The 27,004-nt window shown below is 39.5% G+C and overlaps 1 protein-coding gene across 7 annotated transcripts in view; it reads left to right on the top strand.

The window, feature by feature from the left end:
* Window positions 1-27,004, top strand: part of RABGAP1L (RAB GTPase activating protein 1 like) — a 229,596-nt gene that overhangs the window by 94,426 nt on the left and 108,166 nt on the right. Inside the window, exon 1 of one of the 7 annotated variants that reach the window (XM_064719787.1) lies at window positions 12,688-12,763. The exons of 5 other annotated variants lie outside the window; for them this stretch is intronic. The gene's annotated coding sequence lies outside the window, so the exon portion shown is untranslated. Of the gene's footprint in view, window positions 1-12,687; window positions 12,764-27,004 lie in introns of those variants that run through there. One more of the 7 variants, XM_064719788.1, reaches the window with a different exon arrangement.

Raw genomic sequence — 27,004 nt, 5'->3', positions numbered from 1 at the left:
CAAGCAAGGTCTGCTGTAATGTACTCAGATTCAGTGTTTTCCAGTAGTTGCACAAAACAGGCAAATGGTGTCATCACACTACATACATATAAAAATTTTGCTTGTTTTGTTACTGTTTGATGTGAGGAAAATTTTGAATCATTGTGGAAGTATATGCAAAAAGAAGTCTCCAAATTATGAGGAATGCAATTGAGTTGAGTAGTTTTCTGCTCTGAAAAATTTCAGGTATTTTTTCAGTTTTCTAAGCAAGGCCCATATTTTGTAGGTCACTGAACTGCTCAGTTCCAGTACCCAACATGGGGTGTAGTGTAGCTGCTCAAACTTAGGTATTTATGTTCAATCATTTGTTCTACTTTATATGAAAGATAAGTTATCTCTGTACAAGTCATTGCCTACTTAGACTCGGCTGGTCGGGTATATATATATATATATATGTATATATATATATTTTGTGGTTCCCAGAGTGTACAGCTACTGATAAAAGTAATTAATTTGCTTTGTGCAACTTCTTTACCAGCCAAGGCTCTTGCCTTACTCTTATTCTTTTATTTGGGGTTTAGATTTTCTTGTATGCATATTTGCTAAAAGGAATTATTGGTAGGAATCCTGGAAGGAGAAGTCTCAGGTGAGAGTTTCTCTTGAAAACTAACCTTGGTTTTATTTCTCTTCTAAAAATACCCCTCTCCTTCTTTTCACTGTTGTGAAAAATTAATTCAGCCCATTTGCCTGCCTAGTCTCTAGTATGAAAGTGGGAAAAATCTGTCTTGGTAGGATTTACCAGTGCTAATTCCATGTCCACAATCCTTTGAACAGTGCTATTTTCTGTTTCTGTTATTAGGTTTTTAGAAAGAAACGTTTGGGATTTTTTTTGTTTGCAAAACTTAAAAGCATTCTTCCTGCTTGAAAATACTGGAGGAGAAAAAAAAAAGATAAATTTATTTATGGAGCCATTTCATTAGGTAAAAACTGACTCTCTGAACATGTTACTTTACTACATTTACATGCCAAACAAATTCTGGATATGATCATATTATTAAAAACCAGAGAACTTTGAATCCACAAGGTCTGAGGATTTATTAAGTCCTTGATAAAATGTGTGTTTGCAGAGTTAAAAATTAATAGTTACTTGATTTTGTTAAACACATCTATATAGGAGATTAGGAATCAGGATTAAAAACTGAGTGATGGAGAGCCTTCCTCATATCAACAGAGATTGCTGTTCTTTAGGAGAAATTACCAATCACTGTTTTTGTCTCTTTAATTGCAACAATTGCTAAATAATTGCTGAAAAATTGCAGAACTTTGTCTGTAGCTTTCAGTAAACCCTTCCATTATACAAAATCTATTCTTAACTAAAAAGCAAAGTAGAAATGTAAACAGATTATCTACTGTCTGCACATAATTTGTGTTTGTTGGTCTCTGTTAATGTCAAAGAGATGTATGTTGGTATTAGCAGTCTGACATGGATTACTTTCAAGTGCATTCCCCTTTCTCCTGATTCCTGTCTCCTGGGCCTGAGCCCTGACAGAATTACTGCTCTTTCTCCTTGAAAAAAAAAATCTGCAAGCTCCTTCCTCTACAGCCTGTGTTTTGGCCCCACAATGTTATTTTCATGCACTTCAACTTGATTTAAATGGCAATTTTTTTTGTATTATATTTCACTTCTTTCTTTTAAGTATAAAATGCTACTTGTGTATTTGATGCATATAATTTCTTTAAGACTCTCTGTATTCGACTTGCAGATAGTGATTTTTCTAAATTTAGAGTTGAAATACAGCATATTGTACATACTATTGTCTTTTAATTGTAGGGAGCGCTGAACAATTTTTAGTCCTTAGAAAATTTAGTTCTTATTCTTCAAATGTGACCAATTATCCAACACAATTCGTTGTGGGTGTGGGTTGGTGTGGATGTGGCACAGCGAGTGGTGACATGCAATATCCTTTTTGAGGAGTGTGCATTGTACTTCTAAAATACCTGCTGACAATAGCTGCCAAAATTAGGCAGAAAATTGAGAGGAAAGTAGATATTTGAAGCAGCAACTCAAAATCTTGCCATAGATCTGTACATGAGCATCAGTTAAAATCTGACCATGCTGGACACCATCATGCCTATTCTCTTTCCCCATTTTTAAGATTCTTCCTGCTCTCAGTTTTTATTTCATATCATGAGGGCACTCTAGCAATATTAAGAAGAAGACATGCCCTCAGAGATTTGAGGGAACCCCCAAGGCAGCACAGATGGATGCAGCACTGTTGGTTGACACAGTTCACACTTCACTGTGGGGAAAATGCAGCTTCCCCTCAATTTGGTTAAGATTTTCAGCATGGTTTGCTGTCATTTCTATCTCCCATAAAATCAAGGTGTAGTTTTCCATCAAGACATGAGTAGGAATGTCTCAAACTAGCATGGCTGGGGAGTGGCAGGGTTCTGGCTCCTCTCTAGTGCCTCCCCAACAGTTTTTTCTTGCCTTTCACAACTACAAGTTGGGCTCTGTTTTTCAGTATGGAATTAAAAATATAGTGGTTTAAATATTGTGTTAGATACTAAAAGCAGCACCAAAAATGAGGAAAAGCCTTTAAAATGTAATTGTACTTAGCAGTGAACTCCTAAGAGCTGCTCAGCTCGTGTCATTAGTCTTTAATTACAGAAGTTAAAAGATTGGTACTTGTGATTTTCCAGATGATTGAAGGCATTCAGAGCTTTTCAAGTCCATGGCATTTCTCAACTCCCCTCCCACCTCTATTTGTTCATTCTCCTTTGGTCGCCTCAGTGTGTGAGTCAGGGAGAGATGAAAAGAAATAATTATCAAAGTAGAAGAACATAGAATGAACAAATTAGGTATTTAAAAAAAAATATTGTCAGGATTTGAGCTATACTTAGCATTCCTTTAGTTTTCCAGAACAATGAAGAGTTGCATTATATTTTGAGTTTGCACATATGTGCAAGTTACACAATGCTAAGAATATTCCTAAAAAGCTTTATTTCTCCAGCTCAAAATGTGTAAAAGAGAGAAGCCTTTCAAAGCAAACAGCATGAATTTTTTATGTTTTGGGATCTTTGCTCCTTCTTTCTATTCTTCACCTTTTAAGCTTGTGTTAATAGACTGTCTACCAAGATTTGGATTTATTAAAAATAGTTTTTCATGGTAATAGATTGAGTTTTTTCTCCTTCCTTTGTCCATCCTTTGACCCCCCCCCTTGTGATGATAGTCTGGTTTCTTTGAATGTTTGAGAAAGAGCTGAATGTTTGAGAGAGAAGCCTTTGAACACTCACTGGGCTGGATACGGAAGAATTGGATTAAATTTTCTCCTGGGCTTAAGAAGGATTTAAATAGATGTTTCTCATGTCTGAAGGTCCCAGCTTTGAGGCAGACAGCAGATGTGAGATGGGTGTGCTCTGCCTTTTCTTGCTGTGCTCAGCCATCAGGCATTAAAAATTGTAAGGATTGTTTGGCCAGAAAAAGCCCATCTGAACGTGAGTCCAAATCCTTGTTAGGACCCTGCCCAGAGAAGGAAATTTTTGGAAAAATCTTTTGGCTCTAGTTCCAATTTGTGGTGCTGCTTGTGTGTGTTAGTCCGTGGCAGTTCACTCATTTTTCTCCCTGTGTCGCTAATTTTGGAGCTAGATGCAAACCCTGTGTTGGTTCTGGCTGGGCTGTGCCTCCTTACATTGTTAGTGGGCAGCTTCTCCTTCCTTTCCAGTGGGCTGCTTTCCTGCCTTCTCTCAGTATCCAGGTGCACAGTTTCCCTCTCCACAGAATAGAATGCCAGGATTATTTAGACTGGAAAAAAGGCCTCCAAGGTCAGCAAGCCCAGCCAGTTATCCCCACCTTGTCACCAGAACAGAGCACTGAGTGTCATGTCCAGCTATTCCTTGAGCAGCTCCAGGGATGGGGACTCCAGCACCTCCCTGGGCAGCCCCTTGCAATGCCTGAGTATCCTTTCTGTGAAGAAATTCTTCCTGATCTCCAATCCAAACCTCCCCCGGCTGGATTAAGGCCATTTCCTCTTATCCTGTCACTTGTTACTGAGAGCAGAGCCTGATCCCCACCTGGCCACAATCTCCTGTCAGGGAATTGAGGAGAGCACTGGTCCCCACTGAGCCTCTTTTTCTCCAGGCTGAACAACCCCTGCTTACTCAGCTCTTCTTCATAGGACTTTTTTTTAGGCTTTTTTCTTCTAAATTTCTCTTAACAGTTCAGAGTTGAAGATGGCTTCAGTGCTGGACACCTATTGTAAAAGCAGGGCATCTGGACACCTATTGTAAAAGCAGGGCATCCCTGACAAAGGGAGAAATGACACATCTGACTCCATGGATATCAGAAGGCTAATTAATTACTTTATTATACTATATTATTCTATACCATATTACACTATATTACACTGAATCTGCCAAGCACTCAATTCAACTGCCCAGAATCTCGTGACTGTCAGCCAACAGTTCTGACACACACACACATGGGTTCAATTGGTCAAAGAATCAAAACACTCACACCAGAATCCAGTTACCAATTCCCTTCAGGTAAACAGTCTTCCACAGTGCATTCCACTTGTGAACAACAGGAGGAGCAGCAATTGAGATAAGAATTGTTTTTTCTCTCTCTGAGGTTCAGAGAATGTGAATCCCAGAAATATCCTTGGGAAGTTGTGCCTTGCTTTTCTCTGTGAAGAGAAACGTGGCCACAGACATGTTCTATCCAGGGCCTCCAGAAAGACTCATCTATCTAACTCAGAATATAGATCTATCTAAGGGAAAGAAGCTTGCTTACAAAACTGATGATAAGTAAAACTGTATGTTTTTAATATCAATCATTATGATTTAATAAAAGAATTTCACAGAATTCATAGAATGACTAGGTTGGAAGAGACCTTTAAGATCATCAAGTCCAACCCATGCCCTAAATCCTGAACTAAACCATGGCACCCAATTTAATAACCTTCCATGGCTTTTTTGGCAAATATTACTCTTTTAGTGGCAGATATTAACTCTGAAAGTGATGATAAAAAAAGAAAAAGGTGTTTTCATTGTTTTCTTGAGGGATGTGTAAAAATGATACCACATTAGTAATACTAAAATGACACTATGTCAATTTGCATTTGCACTATTACAAATTGTATTTCCACCACATAATAGGAAATCTTTTAATGACCACTCATCTCTGCTATTGAAGTGCTAAATCATTTCAGTGTAGCCTTTGGTTTTCTTTTGTAATTTGTAGGTGTTCAACTGACAAGTTTATCTTCAAGTTGTGTCTGGAAGTTACTGTATTCAAATTGGTCGGTGTGTAAATACCCTGTTGTACTTTCTGCACAAATATATATTAAGGTTTAGTTAGGGCAGACCTGTATAAGTAGAGAAGAATAAAATCTGTGTTAAGTTAATGTAATTACAGAATCAGTGGTAGGGTTTAAAAATAGCTTGTCTCAGTTGGCATTTGATAAAGGTAATTAAAGCGTGAAGAATAATGATAAAACCCTTTGTTCTGCTTCTCTCCTGTAGTGCTTCAGGCTTAGTATTTTACAAGCAAAATACTGATTTCTGGTCTGGAAATCTCTCTGTGATGGAAATTTCCTGTCTGATGCAAAAAAGAAAAAAAATGATAATCTCCTCTAAATACAGACATTATCAAAGAAACACTGTGTTTCCAAAGGTATTGGTTTGAGAGCTTGGTGTGTTTTACCCACTCAATAGCAGTGTTGCAGTTTTGGAAGGTGCAGTGTCCAGAGGGAGCTGATGTGCTCAGAAAATGTGACCTCTTACTGACTGCTCAGGTTTGAAATGTTAGTGCCAAATATATCAAGGGCATGGGGAAGGGGAAGGTCTTACCCATGTGTACAAAACCTGATGACAGGGGCTGGTAAGGAGGTGAGGCAAACACAGTTATCCAGTGACAGGACAAAAGGCAGTGGTCAGAGACTGAAATACAGAATATTCTGGTGAATGCTCAGAAAAAACATGTTACTGTGAGAATTGTGAAATAAGGGAACAGGCAGCCAAATCTCTATCGATGGAGATATTCAAACCCTGACTGGATGTGGTCCTGAGCAGCCCTGCTGTGAGCAGAGCTTGGAGTGACCAATCTTCAGAGGTCCCTCCCATCCTCAACACCTCTGTGATTCTGTCATAGTCAAAGAACTCTAAAATTGCAGATGAATTTGGCTGTTTATTTCTGTACTGATAAAAGACTTTTTAAGCCAGTTGATTGTACCTCCAGTTTTCCATGACTTACTGTTTCTCTGTGCTTAGAGAAAAACTCATCTGTGCTTGTTTTGCTTATTCAGGCAGGTGAATTTATCTTTTCAGGAATGAGATGAAAGTTAAACAAAGGATTCATTTTATCCAATTTGGCAGTCTGAACATATAATTGAAACAAAATCGTTGATAGACTCATTTATGAGAAACTTCAATTCTGCTGGCTGCCTAGAGAACAGTCATGTTCCTATTTCACTGGCTCCACTGCTGAAGCAAAAATTCCCATGTGAAGCAAAAGTGGATATTTAAAGTGCCAAGATTGCACAAGTTAACAGTACGTGGGTTAGAGTACATTAGAGATTACCTTGTCAGAAAGATTGCCTTGGAAAAAATACATGTGAATATTTGTTATCTCCTCCTAATGGCTTGCTCTGTAGGTACTGAAGTGACTTCTTAGGTACCTCACTACTGACAAGTCTCTGTGTGCAGGCAGAGGTGTATGCTCGCTCAAAGGAAGTGGGAAAGCTTTGGAAGATCCTGGCTGCTGTCAGGAGATAAAACACTGATCCCCAGCTGTCATCTTCCTGAACCAGTGCCTCTGCTGAGGCCCTGGCATAGGCTGCCCAGGGAAATTGTGGCTGCTGCATCCCTGAAGTGCTCAAGGCCAGGCTGGATGGGGTTTGGAACACTTTGGTGTAGTGAAAGGGGTCCCTGCCCATGGCAGGGGGCTGGATAAAGATGATCTTCAGGGTCCCTTCCAACCCAAACTGTTCTAAGATTCTGCAAACTAGAGAGCTGAACTGGAACATATTCTCAGCCCACACAGCAGTGACTTTCATTACTTAGTCAAGTTAGTAGCATGATTCCCAAGCAGAATCTTTATTTACCAATTTTTTCTCTTCTCTACTCCAAGTGTTCCTGCTCTTTAGATCTAGAAATCTTTAAAAGATGCAGAGACAAGTCAAGCTTCATGTGCCTGCAGGGTGCATCCAGGAGGCAGAGCCAAAGGGGGAGAATGGGTGTCTAAAGGACATGCAGTAAGGCCTTTCCCTGGGAGCAGGACTGTTGGCTGTCACTAGGTCAAGGCAGCTACAGCTAGGTTTAGGAAAACCTGACAGACTTCTGTGAATCCACTCTGGATAACGTGCTGGTGCTCTGGCTTCTCAATGTCCCATCACTGCACAGCATGAGTAGAGGATATCTCAGAGGAAAATAGCGTGGGGTAAATAAGATTTTGTTATTCTCACATCTCCTTTGGGAAGGTGAGTGGCAGCTGTGTTAATGTGACTGTGCACACAAAGCTTTTGGTGGGAGCAGTGCTGGCAATTCACTTGGCCTTGCCTGGCATTTAAAACTGGGTACAGATGGGTCTGAAACTCCAGCTCCCATTCTGCACCTATTTGATTTTATAGGTAGAGGAAATTAATATTTTCTTTACAATTTGACAGATCCCCAAAAGCTGGAAGACTGCAGGCAAAATTGAGCTTAAAGTGCATCATCATAAAATGATGTAATTAGCATGGTCTTTTAGGAAAACATAAGGAACTATTGCTTGATTTGGTGGCAGAACACTTAGGGTAGGTTTGAGCCCTGCTGGAGGCATTTATGTAGAGGCTATAAAGTTACTCATTTGTTCAGAGATATTGCTATGATAAACAAAAGGTTATCACTTGATTTTTTTTTTCTAACTGAAGAAGTTATGGTTTATGTCAAAACAGTTTTTGTATCAGAATGATAGAAAATTGAAATTTCCTGTACTAAGAAAATACAAGTGTATTATATACCAATACAAACAAGCCATGTCCTAATTGCAGGAAAAAAAAGTGCTTGACTTAAATAACTTTGAAATTCTCTTAAGTACAGAACATAGAGAATCAGAGCAGGATGTTTTCCTCATGATAGACTCCAGCTGGTTTGCACTTTGACCTTCTTTTTTTCCACTTAAACCAGGCAGTCCTGGCCTTTTCTTGGGTCACAGGCTTTAGCCTTAAGCATTCCTGGTGGATCTCTGCTGCTCCCTCTCCACTTTGTAGTTACAAAGAGATCAAAATGATGGACCTGACCAAGGGCATGCAGTATTCCATGTGCAGCACCACAGGTGCTGAGTACAGAAGGATTACCCATGGTAATATGGGTATATTATATCCCATCAATATGGGATGAACAAGGAGCAAGCAGAGAAACAAGAGATGGATGTTTAAAGCATCAAGAATATTGGGGGACCCAAGGTACTCAGAACCACATAATTTTTAAAAGTTAAGCAATGTGTGGTGTTTCTGAATCAGTTGGTTGCAAGTCTACAAGGATAGACATAGAAATATACAGTATGCATTGCTGATTTTTACATAATTTCTAAATAATTATGTCAAAATCTTTATGTAGATGTTGTTTTTATTTATGAACAGTGTGGCTGTAGCATAGCTAAACCAGTAGTAGTTCTGCCTCTGGCCACAGTGAGAGCAGAATCAAGCCCAAAAGTATTTAATAGTGGAAAAATAAAGAGATCAGCAATCATAGAGCCATGGAATGGTTTGGTTTGGTTGGAACTCATCTGGTTCCAACCGCCTGCTGTGGACAGGGATATCTTCCACTAGGGTTTGTCCAACATGGCCTTGAACACTTCCAATACAATATTTTTTCCCAAATTAGCAATGTTATTTGGCAGTGCCAGACAATAATTTTGTAGCCAACTCAGTGCAGTGTATTGCACCAGTGAAATCAGGGGTTTCTCAGCTATGGTGGCCACAGGTGCTCAGAGGGGTCCCATTGTTCCACAGGATGGGCATTACATGAATGTTGAACCACAGACATGCCAACAGCATGAGGGTTGCTTCTGAAATTCCAGGCTGTCTGGATTACTCGTCGAGGGAAAAGATGCTTTCCTGTCATCACTGGGTCTGCCCCAGTGTCTGTTCTGCTGTGGGGATGGTGGACAGAGCAAAAGGGCAGGAGAGGGCAAACCCCAACCTCTCAACTCGCTCCAGTTTCTTGGTGCTGACTCACTCAGATCATTAGATTAGGCTCCCAGCTGGATTATTTTTGGCTACTGCAGTTGATATTTGAGGTTTATTTTTACCTATTACTTATTTCTATGAAACTGGAAGCAGGGATGGTGTCATTGTGAGGAACTGTGTCTGAACTCTACAGTAAGAGAAGCGCCTGCACACGCTGTACACAATATTAATTGTACTTTTACAGATTCTCTTAGCAGTCATCCTAGTAACGACTACCAAAGCAGCAGTTAATTACAGTGGTCCCATTTTTGCTCCTCACCTCATTATCTGTGCCTGGCAGTGTGGTCCTGCAGGCCTGGCAAAAAGTCTGGCCATGCCCTGGCAGCACAGGGATAGTGTGGGACAGAATGGCAGATGGTAGCAGCACTATTTATAGCTCCAGCCGGGCTGCCCAAGGTGAGTGCTGCCCAGAGAGTCTGGCACAGTTGTTTTTAGCTATTGGGGCACCAGGAAGGCAATTTCAGATGGGGGGAAAAAGAAAAATAACTCACAATTTGCATTCCTCACAAGTCACCCTGGAAACGCCCAAGGCTCGCTTAATATCGATTCCTGCATTTTCTATCCAGTGGAAGCTATTTTTTCCTCATAATCTCTGCCCTGTCTCCACTGGTTGCCCTGAAATGTTCCAAATCCAGCCTGCCTCCAGCTTTGTAGCCTTGGCCCTGACTGAGCTGGAAGAATTTATTGTGCTGTGGATGTTGTGCTGCCATGGCAACTCAGGCACACGGAATTTTAATTGCAAAGCACAATATATATTTATGAAGATAATTAATAAAAATGCTAACAGGCTGTTTTTATTACATTCACAGTATCTTTTGTAACGTGCTTTTCACTCTTGTTTGCACAACAGTTAAGTGAGGCAGGGAGGGTTAAAACCACTAATTTTACTGTTTCCATCATGAAGTTTGGGGATTTTGTATGTTTTTTTTTTTAAATTTCAAATCAGATTAGATGAAACATGGGGTTTTTCAGTTTTTAACCTATTTGTGTATGGTTGATTTGGGATTTGATGGCACATTTATAAAGAGATGTAAGAAATATTTCATAGCGTCATTCCATACCAAAGCAGCAGGACTTGTGCAATTGGATGCCTGCAGTCCTGCAGCTCCAGGTGCCTGCCTGATAAAAGCCTGTGAGGAGGCAGAATAAGGAAAGATGACCTGAAGTTCTGTATTATCCAAGGAAAATGCCCTTACCTTTGCTAGGAAAATTAATCCACAAATATCAGAGGTTTAGGTCCAAAAAGGAGACAGAGGAATCCTTTTACTTTATTGGAATAAAGGGAGAGGCCATGGGGCATTCCCCTGGGATCTCAAATTTTTGGAGGATGCAGCCTCCCTTTTTATCCCAATTTCCCAGCCACATTTCCCTTCTCTCTTTCCCCGTTGGCTGAGGTACTTGAGAGGTTCAGACTTCCTGGAATGCCTGATACCATAGATTTCCCTCTAACGTACAACCCTCCCTTTTAATTTTTAATTCTTATGGAATTTAGGGGTTTTTTTTCCTTCCCCATTGTTACTTTTATCTTTCAATGTCTAATTTCCTTTATCAGCAAACCTAAAGTTTATTTGTAAAAGCAAATATCTTTTTCCATATATGAATCAGTGGAATCCTTCCCATTGTTTCTTTAATCTCCCAGTGCTACTTTATGTACCAGCAGACCCACAGCTTGTTTGTAAAGACAAATCCCTCATTCCTCTCACCTTCCAGCCACTCCTGCCTTTCCAGTGAAGTGCAGGTGTTTGCCAGGTGGTTGCTGGTGCTGTTGTGCCTGAGCTCCCCGTTTGCTTCCCTCAGTGCCTGGGGCAGCACAGCCGTGATTTCATGGAATAACATGGAACTGCAGCCACAGCTTGTCAATAACTCAAAATGGAGGCATAATGCACTGTGCCTGATCTGTGTTGGAGGTGAATTTTCTTGCTTTATCTTATTGACAATTAAAGCCCATTGTATTGTTTTTTTATTGATTTTTTTTTTTTTGGACTGTAAGCCATGCACTAATTCTGTCTTCTTTTGGGTAATATTTTTTGTTATGAAATATTCTAGATATTTTTATTTTGAAAATAATTAAAGAAACCCAATAAAAATATAATTTTTTTTCATTTTAATTGTATGCAGCACTGACATAGTGATCTAGATGGAGTACATCTGTTTAGTTATTCCAGATTTTCCTTGTTTCTCTGACCCTCAAGCATGAAGATTTTAATTCTGTAGCTGCCAGCAAAGTGAAATGTCATCTAAGTCATTACCATAATTTTTCCCATGTATGTGCATTATATGAATTTAAATGCTAATGGGGGTATTTTTTTAAGTGTGTTGCCTGGTAAAGTTTCTTTTAAAAATAAAAAACTGAACAGTACTTCTTTGTTTAAAGATGAATGGTATGATACCAATTGATCTTTATATTGGGACAGGAAAGTTACCTAAATTCAATTCAATTTTATCTCTATATTTCATCATTTACTACAAGCTTTTTCAGGTGTTCACAAAATACTACCTCTGTTATAATGCATTGTGCATTTATTGTGCTGTTCACATTATTTTATTGCGGTGTGATAGCTTTAAAATGGATGGGAAAACAAAAATACATTTTGCTCATTAAAGAGTTGTGTATCAAGTTCAACTTCATTAGTTTTGATTAGGATTGAGTTGGTGCCATCTGTGCTGTCAGCTTTGCGCATCTTTCACTGAAAAGATGAGAGATTGGAAATCCAATTCTCTGCTTGGTGTGGTTTGCCCTCTTCCTTAGTGTGGTTTTGTACAAAATTAACTTGGCTGGACTCCATTTCTTTGTAGCTGAGGTTTTTATTTTTGGCTTCAGTTACCTGGCAGAGGAGTCTTTGGCCAAGGTTTAATCTTCTGGTTACTATGTAAATTACTTTTTTTTTTTTTTAAAGCTTCAAGTGTGTTGGTTTCAATGCATTTTCAAGATTAAGAAATACCACAACATGTTACTGCTACATTTAGAAATATTGTCTGTGATACTACTGAAATACATTAAAAACTAGTTAAGGGAGATAAATAAAATAGGATTGGCTGCTAGAGATGCAGATAACTTTCCTGAGTGGAGAGCTAACTAGTATTATAGGGAGCACTGCTTGAAGGTAGGAGGCACTGAAATCTCCAAGAGAAGTTAATGAGCAATCAAGCAAAGCCAATCTCTGTTGATAACAGATGTCCATTCCTACACTGCTTCAGCAGACAGAATTCTTCCTATAGATAGACACATATTTAATAATATACATAATATTAGACTTATGTATAGATTATAACATTATATTATGTATAACAATATGCATAATATTTTGAGGGGAATAGAATGTAAGAAAATAAAGATAGTGCAGAAGGCAATCTCACACCTGAGGAGTTGCAGCTGCACTAATTATCAAAGATTAGGAGCAACCCTGCCCTTAACAGGCCACAGCTGTGTCTAATAAGGATGGGGGCTATAAAAGAGTGGGTTAGGTGAGGAGAAAGCTGGAGTTTGGTGGCTGTGCTGTGAAGAAGAGGGAGTCAGCACTGTGAGGAGCTGCCCATGAGCAATCAACAAGAAGGTATGTATGCAATAAAATGACAACAATATTTAATAAATAGACACGTATTTAAATGGTAGATGTAAGCATAGCAGGCACACAGGTGATCTGAGAGATCCTGTGTCACAGCTGCTAATGAATTACGCCAGCTCCTGTTTAGGGCAGCAGCTCCTGTACTCTGTTCTTTCCAGTACTTTCAGTTGCAGAGAACCTTTAAACTTTTTCCTCCATGAAATATGAAGTGGCACAGAGCTGCTGCTTTTGGCAGAGATAAGAGGGAGTTCCTTGAGAGCTCCAGCTGCTCTAAATTGGGCTGGCTGCAGCCCTGCCCCCTGGCCTGCCTTGCTGACCATTGCCACCTCCTCTGCTTTTGCACTGCCACTGTGGCTTGTGTGAGCAGCCAGAAAAGTCATCAGGGAGCTGACCTGGATGGAAATTAATGATGTATTTTCCTCTGGGGTAGCTGTGGCCTAGATTAGTTCAGTGTGTGATCAGATAAGTGCTGCTGCTGGCTTGGGGGAGTGTGTGGGATGTGCAGCCAAGGGGAGGGGCAGCACAAGCCATGGCCACTGCAGTTGCTATGTGCTCCTTACACAGCTGGGATGCAGCGTTGCAGAAGGGGATGGCTAATGGAGGCAGGGGTTAATTTGTCCTTTGACTCAAAGTGATGATCAGTATGTTTAATCCCCTTAATTTCCAATAGGATCATCATTTTTTGTAGGGTTAAATTGCCATCGTTTGGCCCCACAAAATTAGTTCTGAAGTATAAAACACAATTCTACAAGCTGTTGACTTTAATTTTTGTGAGTGGCTAAGCAGGCTAGAGCTGCACTGTGGTATTTGTAAGGTCCCTAGGACGAGATGAGAATTTGATTCTAATTTCTCAGAAGGCTGATTTATTATTTTATTATAGGCTTTTTTATTTTCTTATATGGTATTATATGAAGGCTTTATTGTTTTATAATATGATATGATATTAAAGAATGCTATATTAAAACAATACTAAAGAAGAAGAAAGGATACATCAGAAGGCTAAACAAGAATGATAATGACAGCTTGTGACTGACTCCTCAGAGTCTGACACAGCTGGCTGTGATTGGTTATTAAGTTAAAACAATTCACATGGAACCAATCAAAGATGCACCTGTTGGTAAATGATCTCCACGCCACATTCCCAAGCAATCAGATAATTATTGTTTTCATTTCTCTCTGAGGCTTCTCAGCTTCCCAGGGATAAAATCCTGGGCAAAGAAAAGTTTTCAGAAAATGTTATAGTAATACTGCACACTTTTCCATAATGGTAGTTTTATCCTTAGAAATTAAAAGATTACTTTCATGTTACAGAAAATCTTTGAGATCTTGAAGAATTCCGGTAGTTCTATTGACAAAAAGTAACAACAGAACCCAGGCAGTATCTTTAGTGATTTCAGTCATCCCTTGGTGCTCTCTCTAAAAACCCCTTCAAATGTGGATTTTGGACAACTCCTGGATACAATTTTATTTTGCTTAGCTGGAATAAATCTCTTTCTTGGCTTTTTTCTTTCTCTTTGAGGTGATGTGTGGGAACCTCTGAGCAGCTTCACGTGTTCCCAGCACTCAGGCTGTAATTGCAGCCTGCTGCTAAGAGCTGCTCTTCTCCTCTCTCTGGGAGCAGCTGGAAAATCGGTAGTAAGCTTAACAAAGCATGAAGAACTATTGGCATACAAATTAACGCTTAAATACTTAAGGGTCTGGGCTGTTGGTTTGAGGGGGTTTTTTTGCAAACTTCTGAAATACATGTTTATTCTCTCTAAAAACAACTCTGCAACATCATTGGCTATTCCTAGGTTATCCACTGGAAAATAGGTGTGAAAAATGCATTTGCTTTGCAGCTGCAGTGATGGTAATGCACTTTGATCTGTGTTTAGTGTACTTAGAGTGCAATTTTTTTTTATTTCATGAAGATAGAGACTCCTACCAGTCCTAAAGACCTGGTTTGCTGCTTCACCCTATGATGGTCAGTGCCAGTGATGAGTGATGATGCGGTTTATCTTAACCCACATGAGTGTAGTTCCTAAGCACTTATTTTGTATTTTTCTTCCTTTTCTTGCCCAGAAGCTTCCCAGCACTGTTTGTTTGTGTCCTGCAAGGTTCCTCCTATCATCCTGTCAATTATTGATGAGGTCTGCTCTTGGACCATTTGTTTGTTGTGAATAATTTCAAAGACAAATAAAAGACCCCTCTGCAAATTTAATGTATTGCCCTTTTGCAGTGTGTTATATTGTTTTCTTGGAACAGTGCACAGGGAGAAACAAGCCAAAGCTATTTTGTTTGAAGTTTTATGCATTATATATTTTTTTCTGTGAAGCTACAATATGTGACATATCTTGGATGACCAGGAATTACATGATTTGCATATGGGATATCAAATGCTTTTAAGTTAGTAATTTAGGTATTAGTATTCTGGTTGTGTTAAAGGACAAACAAGCAAAAGATGTGTTGTTTAATTACATGATGGGCCTGAGAGTTAGAGACAGTGCTGTGAGTTTTAACTCTTCATAGCCCAAACCAAAATGTGCCTCATGGAGGAAGGGATCATCCCTAGGTCAGCTGGGAAATATGCAAAGTTGATTTCTCCTGGACGCAGTGAAACGGCATTTTTGTGTGTGTTATCAGAGGAAAGGTGGAGGCTCCATCTGCTCTGTACTGAGTTTCAAGTCATTTTTCAGGTGAAATTGGGATTTCTTATTTTTCTCCCCACCACTTTGACACTTTGATTTGTGATGAGCACTTTAAGCACTAGATGAATTAATATATATATGAAGTAATACAAGACAACTTAAAAATTCCAATAATTGTATTTGAGATATGATCAATCCCTGGAGTTTTAAACCTGGAATCTTACCTCCCCCATCTTTTTTTTTCCAAGTTTCTTATTACTTTAATATCCCTTTTTTCAATATGTAGCTGACACTGCTGCTCAGATAGGGCTGAACTTTTAAGTAATTTTTCTAGCACTTGCTTTGAAACAGCAAATTTAGCTTCAAGAAAACTATAGAGATAATTTCAAAATGTGTCTTGAGACTGAACTTCTATGTTTTGTCTTTTTACCTATCACACAAAGCAAGGCTGAACTGAAAATAACAGGCTGTGAACTTTAATAATGTTAACTGCTGATTGAGCCACTGTGGCACTGCATTGGGAGGTTTAATGGGGTTAAAAAAAAACTTAGATAAAATCATCTTCAATTATAAAACTAGAATTATCTGTTAAATTATTAGCTCCCTACCTTACACTGAGACATACATAGTAATTTATTTATTGAAATTTCCATTATGAATAGAATATCCTAGTTTCATGTTAGATTTGTAAGAAATTATGCATCAAGCCAAATACTTTTGGAATCTTTGCTGATAAAATATTTTTTGATTAAAAGGAAACTTGGGTAAATGGGCACTGTCACGTAGGAGAGCAGAAGGCTGAGACACTCCAGGTGTTTCCTGGACACACATTTTTTGGTTTTCCTATAAATAGAAACCTGAATCATTGCAGAAAAAGCTGCAGGTACTTTATGGAAACCTTCTACCATTTTGTGTTTAGACTCAGATCTGGTTTTATCTAGTTTTGAGTAAGACATTTATATAATGGCACATTAATCTTTTCCCTCTGCTTAATCTCTCAGTGAAAAGCTGTTACCTACTTTCTGTAACAGTACATTTATTTTTCTTTCTTGGTCTTGGGAAGGTGAAACTGCTGTTGAGACTCAATTCTGCTAATGCCCTGATCAACATTTGTTCTGTCTGTTGGTACAAAAACCAGACTCATTATCTTAATAAAGTCATTAGATGAATCCTTAGACAAAATACACCTGCCTTTTGGGTCATTGTTATAAAACAATTTGGGGAAGTTTACAATGCCAAAATGCACATTAAAAATGTTCACCGTATTGATGCCCTGTAGTAATTAGCATATCCACAAAGAAACGTGCTCATTTTGTCTGATTTTTTTCCTAAGTAGGGTCTGTTTGTGGGCCACTAGGTTGGTAGAAATGTCCTTGTGACTGTGCTCTGTGCTTGTATGGGCTGTGTGCCCTCAGGGAGTTTGCTGTGCTTTGGGAGCCTCTGTGCTCTGCTGAAGGGATCACACAGGAGGATTCAGATGAGAGGTGTGAGTGGAAGTGCATTGTGGCTTGGAGGTTTAGAATAAAATGAAATAAAGTGGTTTGATTGGAAGGGGCCTATGACAATCATCCAGTCCAACTAACCACTTCAGGGCTGAATAAAGGTTAAGGCTTGTTTTCAAGGGTGTTGTTCAAATGCTCTTTATAAAACACTGGATACACCCTGTGTAAGGCAGAGACATGACATGCCAATTCCAGTGGGCTCTGCAGCTTTATCATCCATGTCAGGGAAGGTATAGGTTGGATATTAGGAAGCAATTTTCCACTGAAAGACTAATAAAGTACTGGAATGCTCTTTCCAGGGAGATGGTAGAATCACAATCTCTGGATGTGTTTAAAGAAAGTCTGGACATGGCACTTGGTGCTATAGGCTAGTTGAGGTGTTTAGGGCATAGGTTGGACTTGATGATCTTAGCGGTCTCTTCCAACCTCATTATTCTGTGCTTCTGTCATCATCCTGCTCCAAAGATCAGGTTTTATTACAGTGATGTAGTTAGTTAGCTGTGTTGCAGTCCTTATTAAGACTTAATACAATTTTTATGGCTTTTGAAATTATTTTTTCCACTGTTTCTTACACGTGAACTAAAGTTTCAGCAGCTGCCAGCTGCACATACAGCCAGTGTTAAATATGAGACCTCTTGAGTGAGGAGAGATTTCTCCTTCCACTGAGCTGAGCTCCCTGGCAGGTTTTTCATCCTGCTCTGAAGTGAAGGCATTTCTAAGATGAGGTTTGGCCACAGTCTGTGATGGAAGAGTCCCAATTTCACAGATTTGGTACATGGGGTTGTTTGTATCTTAATTTAGATGCGCATCATATTTGAAGGAAAGGGTGCCAGCTCTCCTGCTTGTTGGCAGTTTTTTTATTATTATTGTTATTAACTTGCTTGCATATGTCAGCAATAACAATAACTTTTGTAAAGTAGTTTTCTCCTTTTTGCCATTAAGAACAGAATGTATTTGAGTATCATGTGATGTTCTTTGTCTTACTTAATCCTTTGGCCATGCTATGTGCTCCTTGAAAATGGTGATGTACACACTCTTACAAACCTATCCTAGAATAACCTGATTTGGAAGGGACCCACAAAAATCATCAACTCTGAGTCCTAATCCCAAGCTCTAGTTGGGACCTTACACTACAAGGGGTGTCATGCCACTGACTGAGCACAGTGTATGGCATTCAGTTTTAAATCAGTACTAAATAATAGAACACAATGGATTGCTTTTTATGTTCTCAATTGAACTCTTCATATTTAATGTTCTAAACCTCGTGTGGATCTCATTTTTGTAAGCCAAGTGACCCAAACCAACATAGTCTCTTAGTCTGTAAATGCATGGATACTGAAAGGCTTTTCTAGAAAGAACAGCCTCTGAAAATACCAAAAAAAATATAAACTGCATGTGACTCACAAATACTGCTCACCTGGAAATGTGATTGTTACACATAAATGGATGGAAATGGATGTATGAATGAATGTGATGTTACGGAAGTGTGGATTCATAGATAGTAGAAAGCTATCTTTATTTTAATTTTCCCTGATATGCATTTGTGAACTTTTAAATGGTTCTTCCAATTAATATTTCCTTCACTTTGTGAGCTAACAGTTGCCCATGGTGGTAAAAGCGGCAAATACCCCATTCCCTGTGAGGAGCATTGTGGTTTGTTTTCATTTTATCATTACAACTTTCCTTCACTCTTCTTTGCCTGGAAGGGTTTATACTGAAATGAGTTAATTGCATTTTATGACGATGAAAGCAGTTGGTTTTATGTGTTTCATGGTTATTCCTTGTTTTTTATGGGATGGGAAATCATTGATTTTCCCTTTTGTATTGCTCATTGGCAGAAATGTCAGAGGTGCCAAGGAGACAGTGTTGGTTCACTTTGAATAAGCATATTTAAACAGATTCACTTTTGTCATTGAGAGATTTTGCACAGAAATCAACAGAAATTTTGTTCATGTCTTATTTTGAAAATCAAGGGAATCAGTAAGAGATTATTGTGAAGTAACAGGATTATGTGTAAGTCTAGATAACTCCCCCATTATAGTCTAAATAATTGGAATAACTAAACATAATCATTAAATAAGAGATGCACACAGGGTTCTTTGATTTCTGACAAGCAGACAGAACTGTTCCAGTATCCCTAAAATCTAGTTTTTCTTATGCTCTGCCTGTATGAAGTGCTTGAGAAATGTTCAAATACACTAAAAAGCAGTATATAGAAGACTGGTAACATTTGAAATTTGAGTTTGGATTATTTCTGTGTACTGTGCTGTCCTTTCACTGTCTGGTCTTGGTGGTTGTGACCCATATGTGACCAGATAAATCCTGTCTGATGTCAGTGCTGTATTGATCTGAATCTGAGGAGCCAGTCGAAAGCAAATTCCAGTTTTCCAACAATAGGAATAAACTGGATCAATATAAAAAAGGCAAAAATAGTGTTTCTTGTGGTGATTCACACATTGCCCCTACAGGCCCCAATTACATGCAGAGGTCTCCATCATGGCCCTTCCTTTGTCCTGTGTGGTGCTGTTCTCTCTGCTGGGAAATGGGGCTTTGGGAAATTGGGGAAGCTGGATCCAGAAATCTCTGTAGCCTGAATGGGCTGGTTTGCCTTGAAGACACAGAATGAGCTGGTGGGCATGGCAGTTTGTAGCACCCTGAGAAACTTGAAGTATAACAAAGGCCAGTGAGGAGGTGAAGGTTCTGGAACATCTCTGCTGTGGGGAAAGCTGGGACTGTTCAGCCTGGAGCAGAAAAGGCTGGAGGGGATCTTACAAATGTGCATAAATACCTGGAGGGAGGTTGTAAAGAAGCTACAGCCAGGCTCTCCTCAGTGGGCACACAGGAGCCTCATCAGAACATGTGGAAAAACTCCTTTACTGTGGGGTGAGCAAGGACAGGTTGTCCAGGGGGATTGTGGAGTCTTCACCTCCAAAGCTGCCTGGAAATGGTCCAGGACAACAAGCCCTGCCCTGCCAGGCAGGTTGGATCAGATGACCTCCAGAGGTCCTTTCCCAGACAAAAATTTGCGATGCTTGTCCTTGCAGTATTTTTCTTCATTAGTTCATCTAAAGTTGTATTAAAGACTTGTAAGAATAAGCTCTGATACAACTAATTGTAAACAGCATCTGCCTATACCTGCTTTTAGCTGTATGTAGTGCCTCTGTGCACTGCATTCCCTCTCCTTGAAACCAGGAGAAGACTTGAGGGAAGGGCTGAGTACTCTCCTCGTATCAGCATCTCTAAATTGCTTATGCCCATGCTTCATCCTGCAGCCAGCTGCAGGGATGCACTCACAGTACACGCTGCCTGCTGGTTGCTCAGCAGACACCTGAAGGGATGCAGGTTCAGCAGCTGTCCTCAGTGTCTCAGCCACTGTGAAGGATTCAGAAATTGTAGAAGAATAGAAATTTTTAAGGTAAATTCACTTAGAAACCAGGAATAAAATAGAATGAAGTGTTATGGGCACTGATAGCTGGCCTTATCTAACTTTTCCTTTTAGTTTCTTCTTTCCTAAGATACCATTAGCAGTGTTAATGGTATCTTTGTAATTGCTTCCACATTCTGACTGAGGCAGGCACAAAACCCACGTGCTTACATTTTTCTCCTTTTCCCTAACTGGCTGGCTGGCCTTCATCTTCTTCTGTGCACTGTTCCCTCAGTCTGGAGTAAAGATTTACAGATCTTGTTGAAAAGTGATTTTGATCTTTTATGCTCCCAAAGAGCCTGAATCTTTGGTCTGGTGGGCTGATGTCAGTGTTCAGTGGTGCAAAGGGCTCTCAAGTCAAAAAACCCACCAGCTTTTGGATTTCTTATAAAGAGAATTGAGAAGATTGCTCTATAATGGAATCCTAATAGTCCTGGAAGGTGAGTGGTTGTAAAAACTCCTTCCAAATAATGAAGTTCCTTTTGCAGCAAAGAAAAGGTGAAGGTGATGTTGTGGCAGCAAGTATTAAAGTAAAGTGTCCAGGATATCAAATGATTGCTGAATTACAGAGCTGTTGTCAGGGAGTGGGTCTGGGATGTACCTGAACTGGTATGTAAACATTCCAGCTTGCCCTGGGTCTTGCTGAAGTGTTTCTGCCTGGATTATTGGAAGAACTCCATTGTTTAAGAAGATGAGGGACAGGAGTTTCCTTTTTGAAGAAACAAGTCTGTGTACTGCAATGACAAAAAGCTTAATGAGCTTTTAAAAGACAATATATTGGCAATTCTTTATGTGCATGCTGCTGCAAGGCATTTCCTCCTTGTTAAAATCAGTGTCACTGAATTGGATAAACTTGCAGCACTTTCTCCTTTTATTAATGTTTTGCTAGCAGCAAGCAATACCAGATGCCAAAGGTCTGGGTGTGCTAGTAGGGTATAGCTGTAAATTTTATTGGAATTCTTCCTTAGACCCAGTTTGTGAAGGACAAGTCTGGAAAATGAGACTTGAACTGGTTACACTGATCACATTATCTTTTGATGGCAAAAGTAGGCCTAATTTCAGAACTTGTAAAAATGTTACTAGGTAGATATCTGCTTGGTCAGTAATGCTATAGGAAACTTACCTTCTAAGACCCAGGGTTTTCTTCTTAAACGTTTGATTTTTTTAAATAATTACAATATTTTTGGCGTTTTATGCTTCCTGTAATGAAAAATCATTGTAAGTTTTGGAACACTATCAATTGGAGTAGATAGGTAGGAGTCAAGGATTTAACTACACAACTTGTTCCATTTCCTGTGAAGTTTGACATGAATTTTCCACAACTATCTGATACTGCGGCAGTTACGGATTGCTTGTTAGAAACAGGCCTTAACCTTTCCACTTGCTTCTGGAGATTATTCTGAGTTAGAGCTGAAATACTCGAATGTCAAATTTCAGGTTCATTACAAGAACATTTTTTCTGATCTTTACAAATACATTTGTGGCTTTACCAGAGGAGACATAATCAGGAACCTAATCTAAAAATCAGCAAACCAGAAAGAACTTGGGCAAAATTACTCGCTACATGGATGAATCTGTTGGCTACCTTTTCATTGTTTGTCTGTTTGTAAAGTAAACAAAGTATTTATTGTCTATTTAAATGTAGACATATCAGAGGAAAAGGTGCAATGCTCATGAATAAACTGGATAATGTAGTATTTACTTGTGCTCATTTATCCTCATGTCCTCCAGGGAGCCAACCTTGGGGAGTGCTAGCCATTAAAAACCAGATCAAACCTCAGACAAAATCCAGTGCTTAAACAATTGTCTTCAGCATTTAACAAAAGAATGCTTGATATCATACCTGCTAAAGATCACATAAACCAATAAATAAAGCCCCAATGTAGTAAAATAGAAATGGAAATACTGTGGAATCTACAAACAGATGTGGGGAAAAAACATATCCAAACACCATCAGGGGTACAGAGCACCCCAGCTCTTGTGGGAGATCAGGGAGCTTCCAAGCTCAGTCCTTGGGAGTAACTCTGAATTCATCTCATTCCATGCCTGTAGTAAAACATCAAGCCTGGTACACTCAGAAGTTGACCTCTTGCCCAGTAGCACAAATAGTGTTTTTCTTCTGTCAGCAACATTCAGAGAGGATATGGGAGAGTAAGGAGAATAAATTATGTATCAGTAGCACAGGAGAGAGTGTGTACAGAATGGCAGAAGGAGAAGGAAAACAAACCACAAAGATGGTAAAGGTCACGGATATCTTTTATTTTTCAGAACAACAGAGTTTATGGAGAATTGTTTTGTGTCTGATCTAATTTTGTTGGGATTTTTTTAGAGAAAAATGTCATCTCCTCTGTTGCTGATTGATGACTCAATTCTGCTAAGGGCTGAGCTGTTTTCTACTTCTGTGACTGTTACAGTATAGAATCCCAGAATGGTTTGCGTTGGAAGAGACCTTAAAGACCATCTCATTCCACCTCCCCTGCCATGGGCAGGGACACCTTCCACTAGAGCAGGTTGCTCCAACCTGGTCTTGGACACTTCAGGTGCAAACACAGCTTTTCTGGGGGACCTGTGCCAGGGCCTCCCCACCTTCACAGGGAGGAATTTCTTACCAATCTTCCATTTCACTCTGCCCTGTGTTAGTGTGAAGCCATTCCCCCTTGTCCTTTTCAGTTCCTGATGTAGAGTCCCTCTCCAGCTTCCTTGTAGCCCTTCAGAGACTGGGGCTGGGAGGTCTCCACACAACCTTCCCTTCTACGGGCTGAACAGCCTCACCTTTCTCAGCTTGTCTCCATAGGACAGAAGCTTTAGTCCTCTTATCAGCTTCATGGCATCCTCTGGACTTGCTCCAACAGTTCCTTCTCCTTAAGACTGTCATCACAACACATCACTTTCTCTTTTAAAGCTGCCTACAGAGTAGTATTGACATAAGAATTAGTATTATTCTCAGACTTCCTTTTACTTCCACAGTCTTTAAGAACCATGGAATTATCATTCTTTGTCACCCAGGTCTACTTTGTCCAGCATCTTGTAGCTAAAAACTAGCAGCAGCAGCTTCTGAGAGGGTTAAAAACTTTATGCTGGACAGGTGGTCAATATGTCTTCATCATCCTGCTCCCAAGTAGTTTTAAGATTGATTTAAGTGTTAAGAGAAACTCTGCCAGTATGAGAGGACGTGGCTTCAAGTTGGGCCGGGGCAGGTTTAATTTAGATATTAGGGAATTTTTTTTTTTCTCTGACAGGATAACTAGGCATTGCAGCAGACTTCCTCAGCAGTGATGGAGTCACCATCCTTGAAAGCATTGAAGAAATGTGTGGATGTGGCACTTGAGGATGTGATTTAGTGGTGAACACAGCCATACTGGGTTGTTGGTTGGACTCAATGATCTGTCTTAAAGGTCTCTTCCAACCTTAATGATCCTCTGGGTGCTGTGAAATACTTTGACAGCCTTCCAAAGTGAGCATCATTTCCCAGTTCCTTGGCAGTCATGTGGGTGATGCAACAGTTCCTAACAAGCTCCTGACTAGTGCAGTCCCACTGGTAATATGTGTAAAAGCAGCAGAGTCCCATCCCACCAGCTTTTTAACACCTAGAGAACAATCTATTTAGAAATTATAGGTAAATTTGCATACCAGGCCTAAAAAGAGACACGTTGTAGATTGTATCTGAGGATCCTGGGAATTCTCAAAATGTGGCCACTGCCTGCTCAAGCACAGCTTGAGAAGAATGGGACATAATTTGATAAAAGATGTTTACTTTCTTTGGGCAGAGCTATATTCGTAATCCAAAATGATGAGAGAAGAGATACTTTGATACTAAATTTACCTCCAGGTGTGACCTGCCAGGGCTACTCAGATACAAACTATTGATCTGGCCCTATGGCCAGGAATCCTTCTGTTCCTTCTGCTTCTGGAAAGCAGTTTTGTCCAAAGAGCAATAGATACAGCTGATAGTGAGCCAGAATTGGTAAAGTTCAGCTGACCAGGGTATTTACTGAATTAGCCTAAATATGTTGACATTCAGCATATTGATATGTAACTGTTAAAAAAAATACTCTAAAGAATAATCCTCTGGTTTTTTTCTCAGTTTCAGTTTCTCTGTTAATTAGTACTCTCTGAGTGTTAGATGCTCTCAGTTGAATAAAAGCTAATGCTGATTGAAAGAAAATCTATTTATAGACAGGAGTTGATTTACAAGATATATGTTACAGAAACACTAAAGAAGAAGTGAGCATAAGCCAGACATCTTTTATTCAATGTCTTTAAAAGGAAGAGCTATTGATTATTTTTTTTTTGAATACTGATTAGTAGGGAACCTGGGATTTTCTTGGATCATATGTTCTACTTGGACGGTTGTAATATGTGTGGAAAATGAGGAGAGGGATTGATGATGTGTATAAGATGTGTTGGCACCATGTGCTGTCAGATTTCACTGAAAGCAGGAATTTGGTAGGACATCAGTAATAAAGGAACAGAGCTACGTGTTGGTTTTGCAGATCATTTCAAACCCATTGATTGACCTCATCACTTTTGTGGATTCTGTATTTTTTGCCTGTTTTAGAGGGCTTCACATTATTATTCATATTCCCACATGCATGTGTGGGGAACTGCACAGAACCATAGGGAACTTTAAGGAACAAAATAAAACATACACCAAAAATCTGTTCCTTCAGCAAACACTTGGCTACTGAACCAATGTCATAATATCAGTAACATGCAGCTGGCAAGTCAGTGTTTAAATTTATGGCTTTTCAGGATTAGGAGGCAGTTTATTGAGGGTACCTCCAACTCCAGATATCAGCAGATGTGTTTCACATCCTGGATAAACAAGTAGTGAATGTCTCTGTTGGCCTAGGAATTTTTACTTTCCATACAACACGTGGAAAATTTCAGTATCTGATCCTTATGAAGCATGGCACACCAGATTTTCTGGGCATGGTAATTTTAAATGTTGAAAGCCTTTTTTGATTTTTTTCCCCTTTTCTTACTTTCCTTGATATTCTGGATGTAGCTTTTTTTAGCCAGTGAGGGGATGAAGTACAGGCAGGACAGTGTGCTGCAAAATCAGCTCTTTCAGCCTTACCAGAGATGCAAACCTTTAAAATGGGCCAAGCAGATCAACTTGACCTGAGTCTCCAGCACAGAGAATCCCAGACTGGTTTGTGTTGGAAGAAACCTTAATTTTCATCTCCTTCCAACCCTTGCCATGGGTAGTGATACCTTCCACTAGAAAATGTAAATCATATTTCCATGTGTAAACACATGTGGTAAAACCCAGCTTGAATGAGTTAAAGGTCAGAGATAAGCCTTTGGAAGTGAAGTACAGCATGAAAATTGCCTACTCATGTAGATAATGGTGTCTTCTAGATCCCACTGAGCTCTTTTGTTTTGGGTTGTTTTCTTCCTGGGATCTCTGCCTGGTTGTGCACAGAAGGAATAGTGCATATTTAATGAGCTGCTTTCTTTTTCTTTCCCCTTGCTGTTTTTGCTTTGTGTAACCCTATGCTTCACTAGACACCATTCAGATCAGGATTTGAGGCTGGAGTTACTATTCTTCCATTTAGCATTTCTGCAGGACTCATCACTACAGTATTTCAGTGCTTCAGATGTTAATTGATTTTCATAACACCCCACTGAGATGGGGAATTATTATTAACCAGGGAAATGGAGCACAAGGAGATTGAGGTCAGAAGTGCTGCCCAGTTTGAATGCCAGCTTTGAGACACCTGTTATCTGGTTTATTATTTATTCAGTAGTCACATTAAACTCTTCAATTCCTTTAATTGCAGCTGCAATTCTGCATCTCTCATACTGAGTCAGAAGTTGGAACACAGGCAGTACAGTAAGGAAAACTCAGCTGAGCACTTTTGGCATTCTTTTCGTTAGGGATGTGCCTGTTTTCATGACAGTAACTTTGGGCAAAAGTGGGACAAGTATTAAGTCTCAAGAGATTTTTTTCTTCCTTAATAATTTCTTCTGCTGATACAATGCTTATTCTTCAGCTCTTGGAACAAAATAAACAAGGCTCTACCTTGGGGAGTCTCTTCTGCTCCCTAATTGTAATTCATTACCAGAGTGGCTCCACTTGTGACAACAAATGAGTATAGAGGTTCTTTATGGAGTGTGAGATGTTCTTAATTAAAAAATTCCTGAAATGAATGCATAAAGATTCTTTATTTTATGATTGCTGATGTACTCCTAATTTTCTTTTAACTTTTATTCAACATAAACAGTTTTCTGTTCTCTCTGTTTTATTTCTGTGTTGATCTGCCTTCTGGCATCATTGGCCCATATTCAGCAGCTTCTTGATAGCTGGGAATGGCAGGAGTGTCAAGGACTCAGCATTGCTCCTCTGCAGAAATTCAGCTGTTCCAGAAGAGACAACTTGAGGCAGAGCTTGTTCAGCAGCATGGCAGCTGTCATAGCACTGGCATATGGAGATAATTCTTTTCCTCAGAAGAATATTTTCTCTGAGTTGACAGGAATTTTAGAAGTAAGATCATTAGAACCCTGAATGCCTTGATAGCCATCTCACCTTAGTTTTTTCCTGATAAGCTAACTAATCATGACTTTCAGAAAAGTCATGATTAGTTAGTGGTCTGAAAACCTAAATGAGGGTGTCTGTAAACTCATGTGCTTTGGTACTTGAGAGCAGTGCTGTCTACAAACTCTCCTGGAA

This window comes from Zonotrichia leucophrys, chromosome 8, assembly GCF_028769735.1.
Source record: "Zonotrichia leucophrys gambelii isolate GWCS_2022_RI chromosome 8, RI_Zleu_2.0, whole genome shotgun sequence".
Taxonomy (NCBI): domain Eukaryota; kingdom Metazoa; phylum Chordata; class Aves; order Passeriformes; family Passerellidae; genus Zonotrichia; species Zonotrichia leucophrys.
This window is presented reverse-complemented; position numbering and strand designations above follow the sequence as displayed.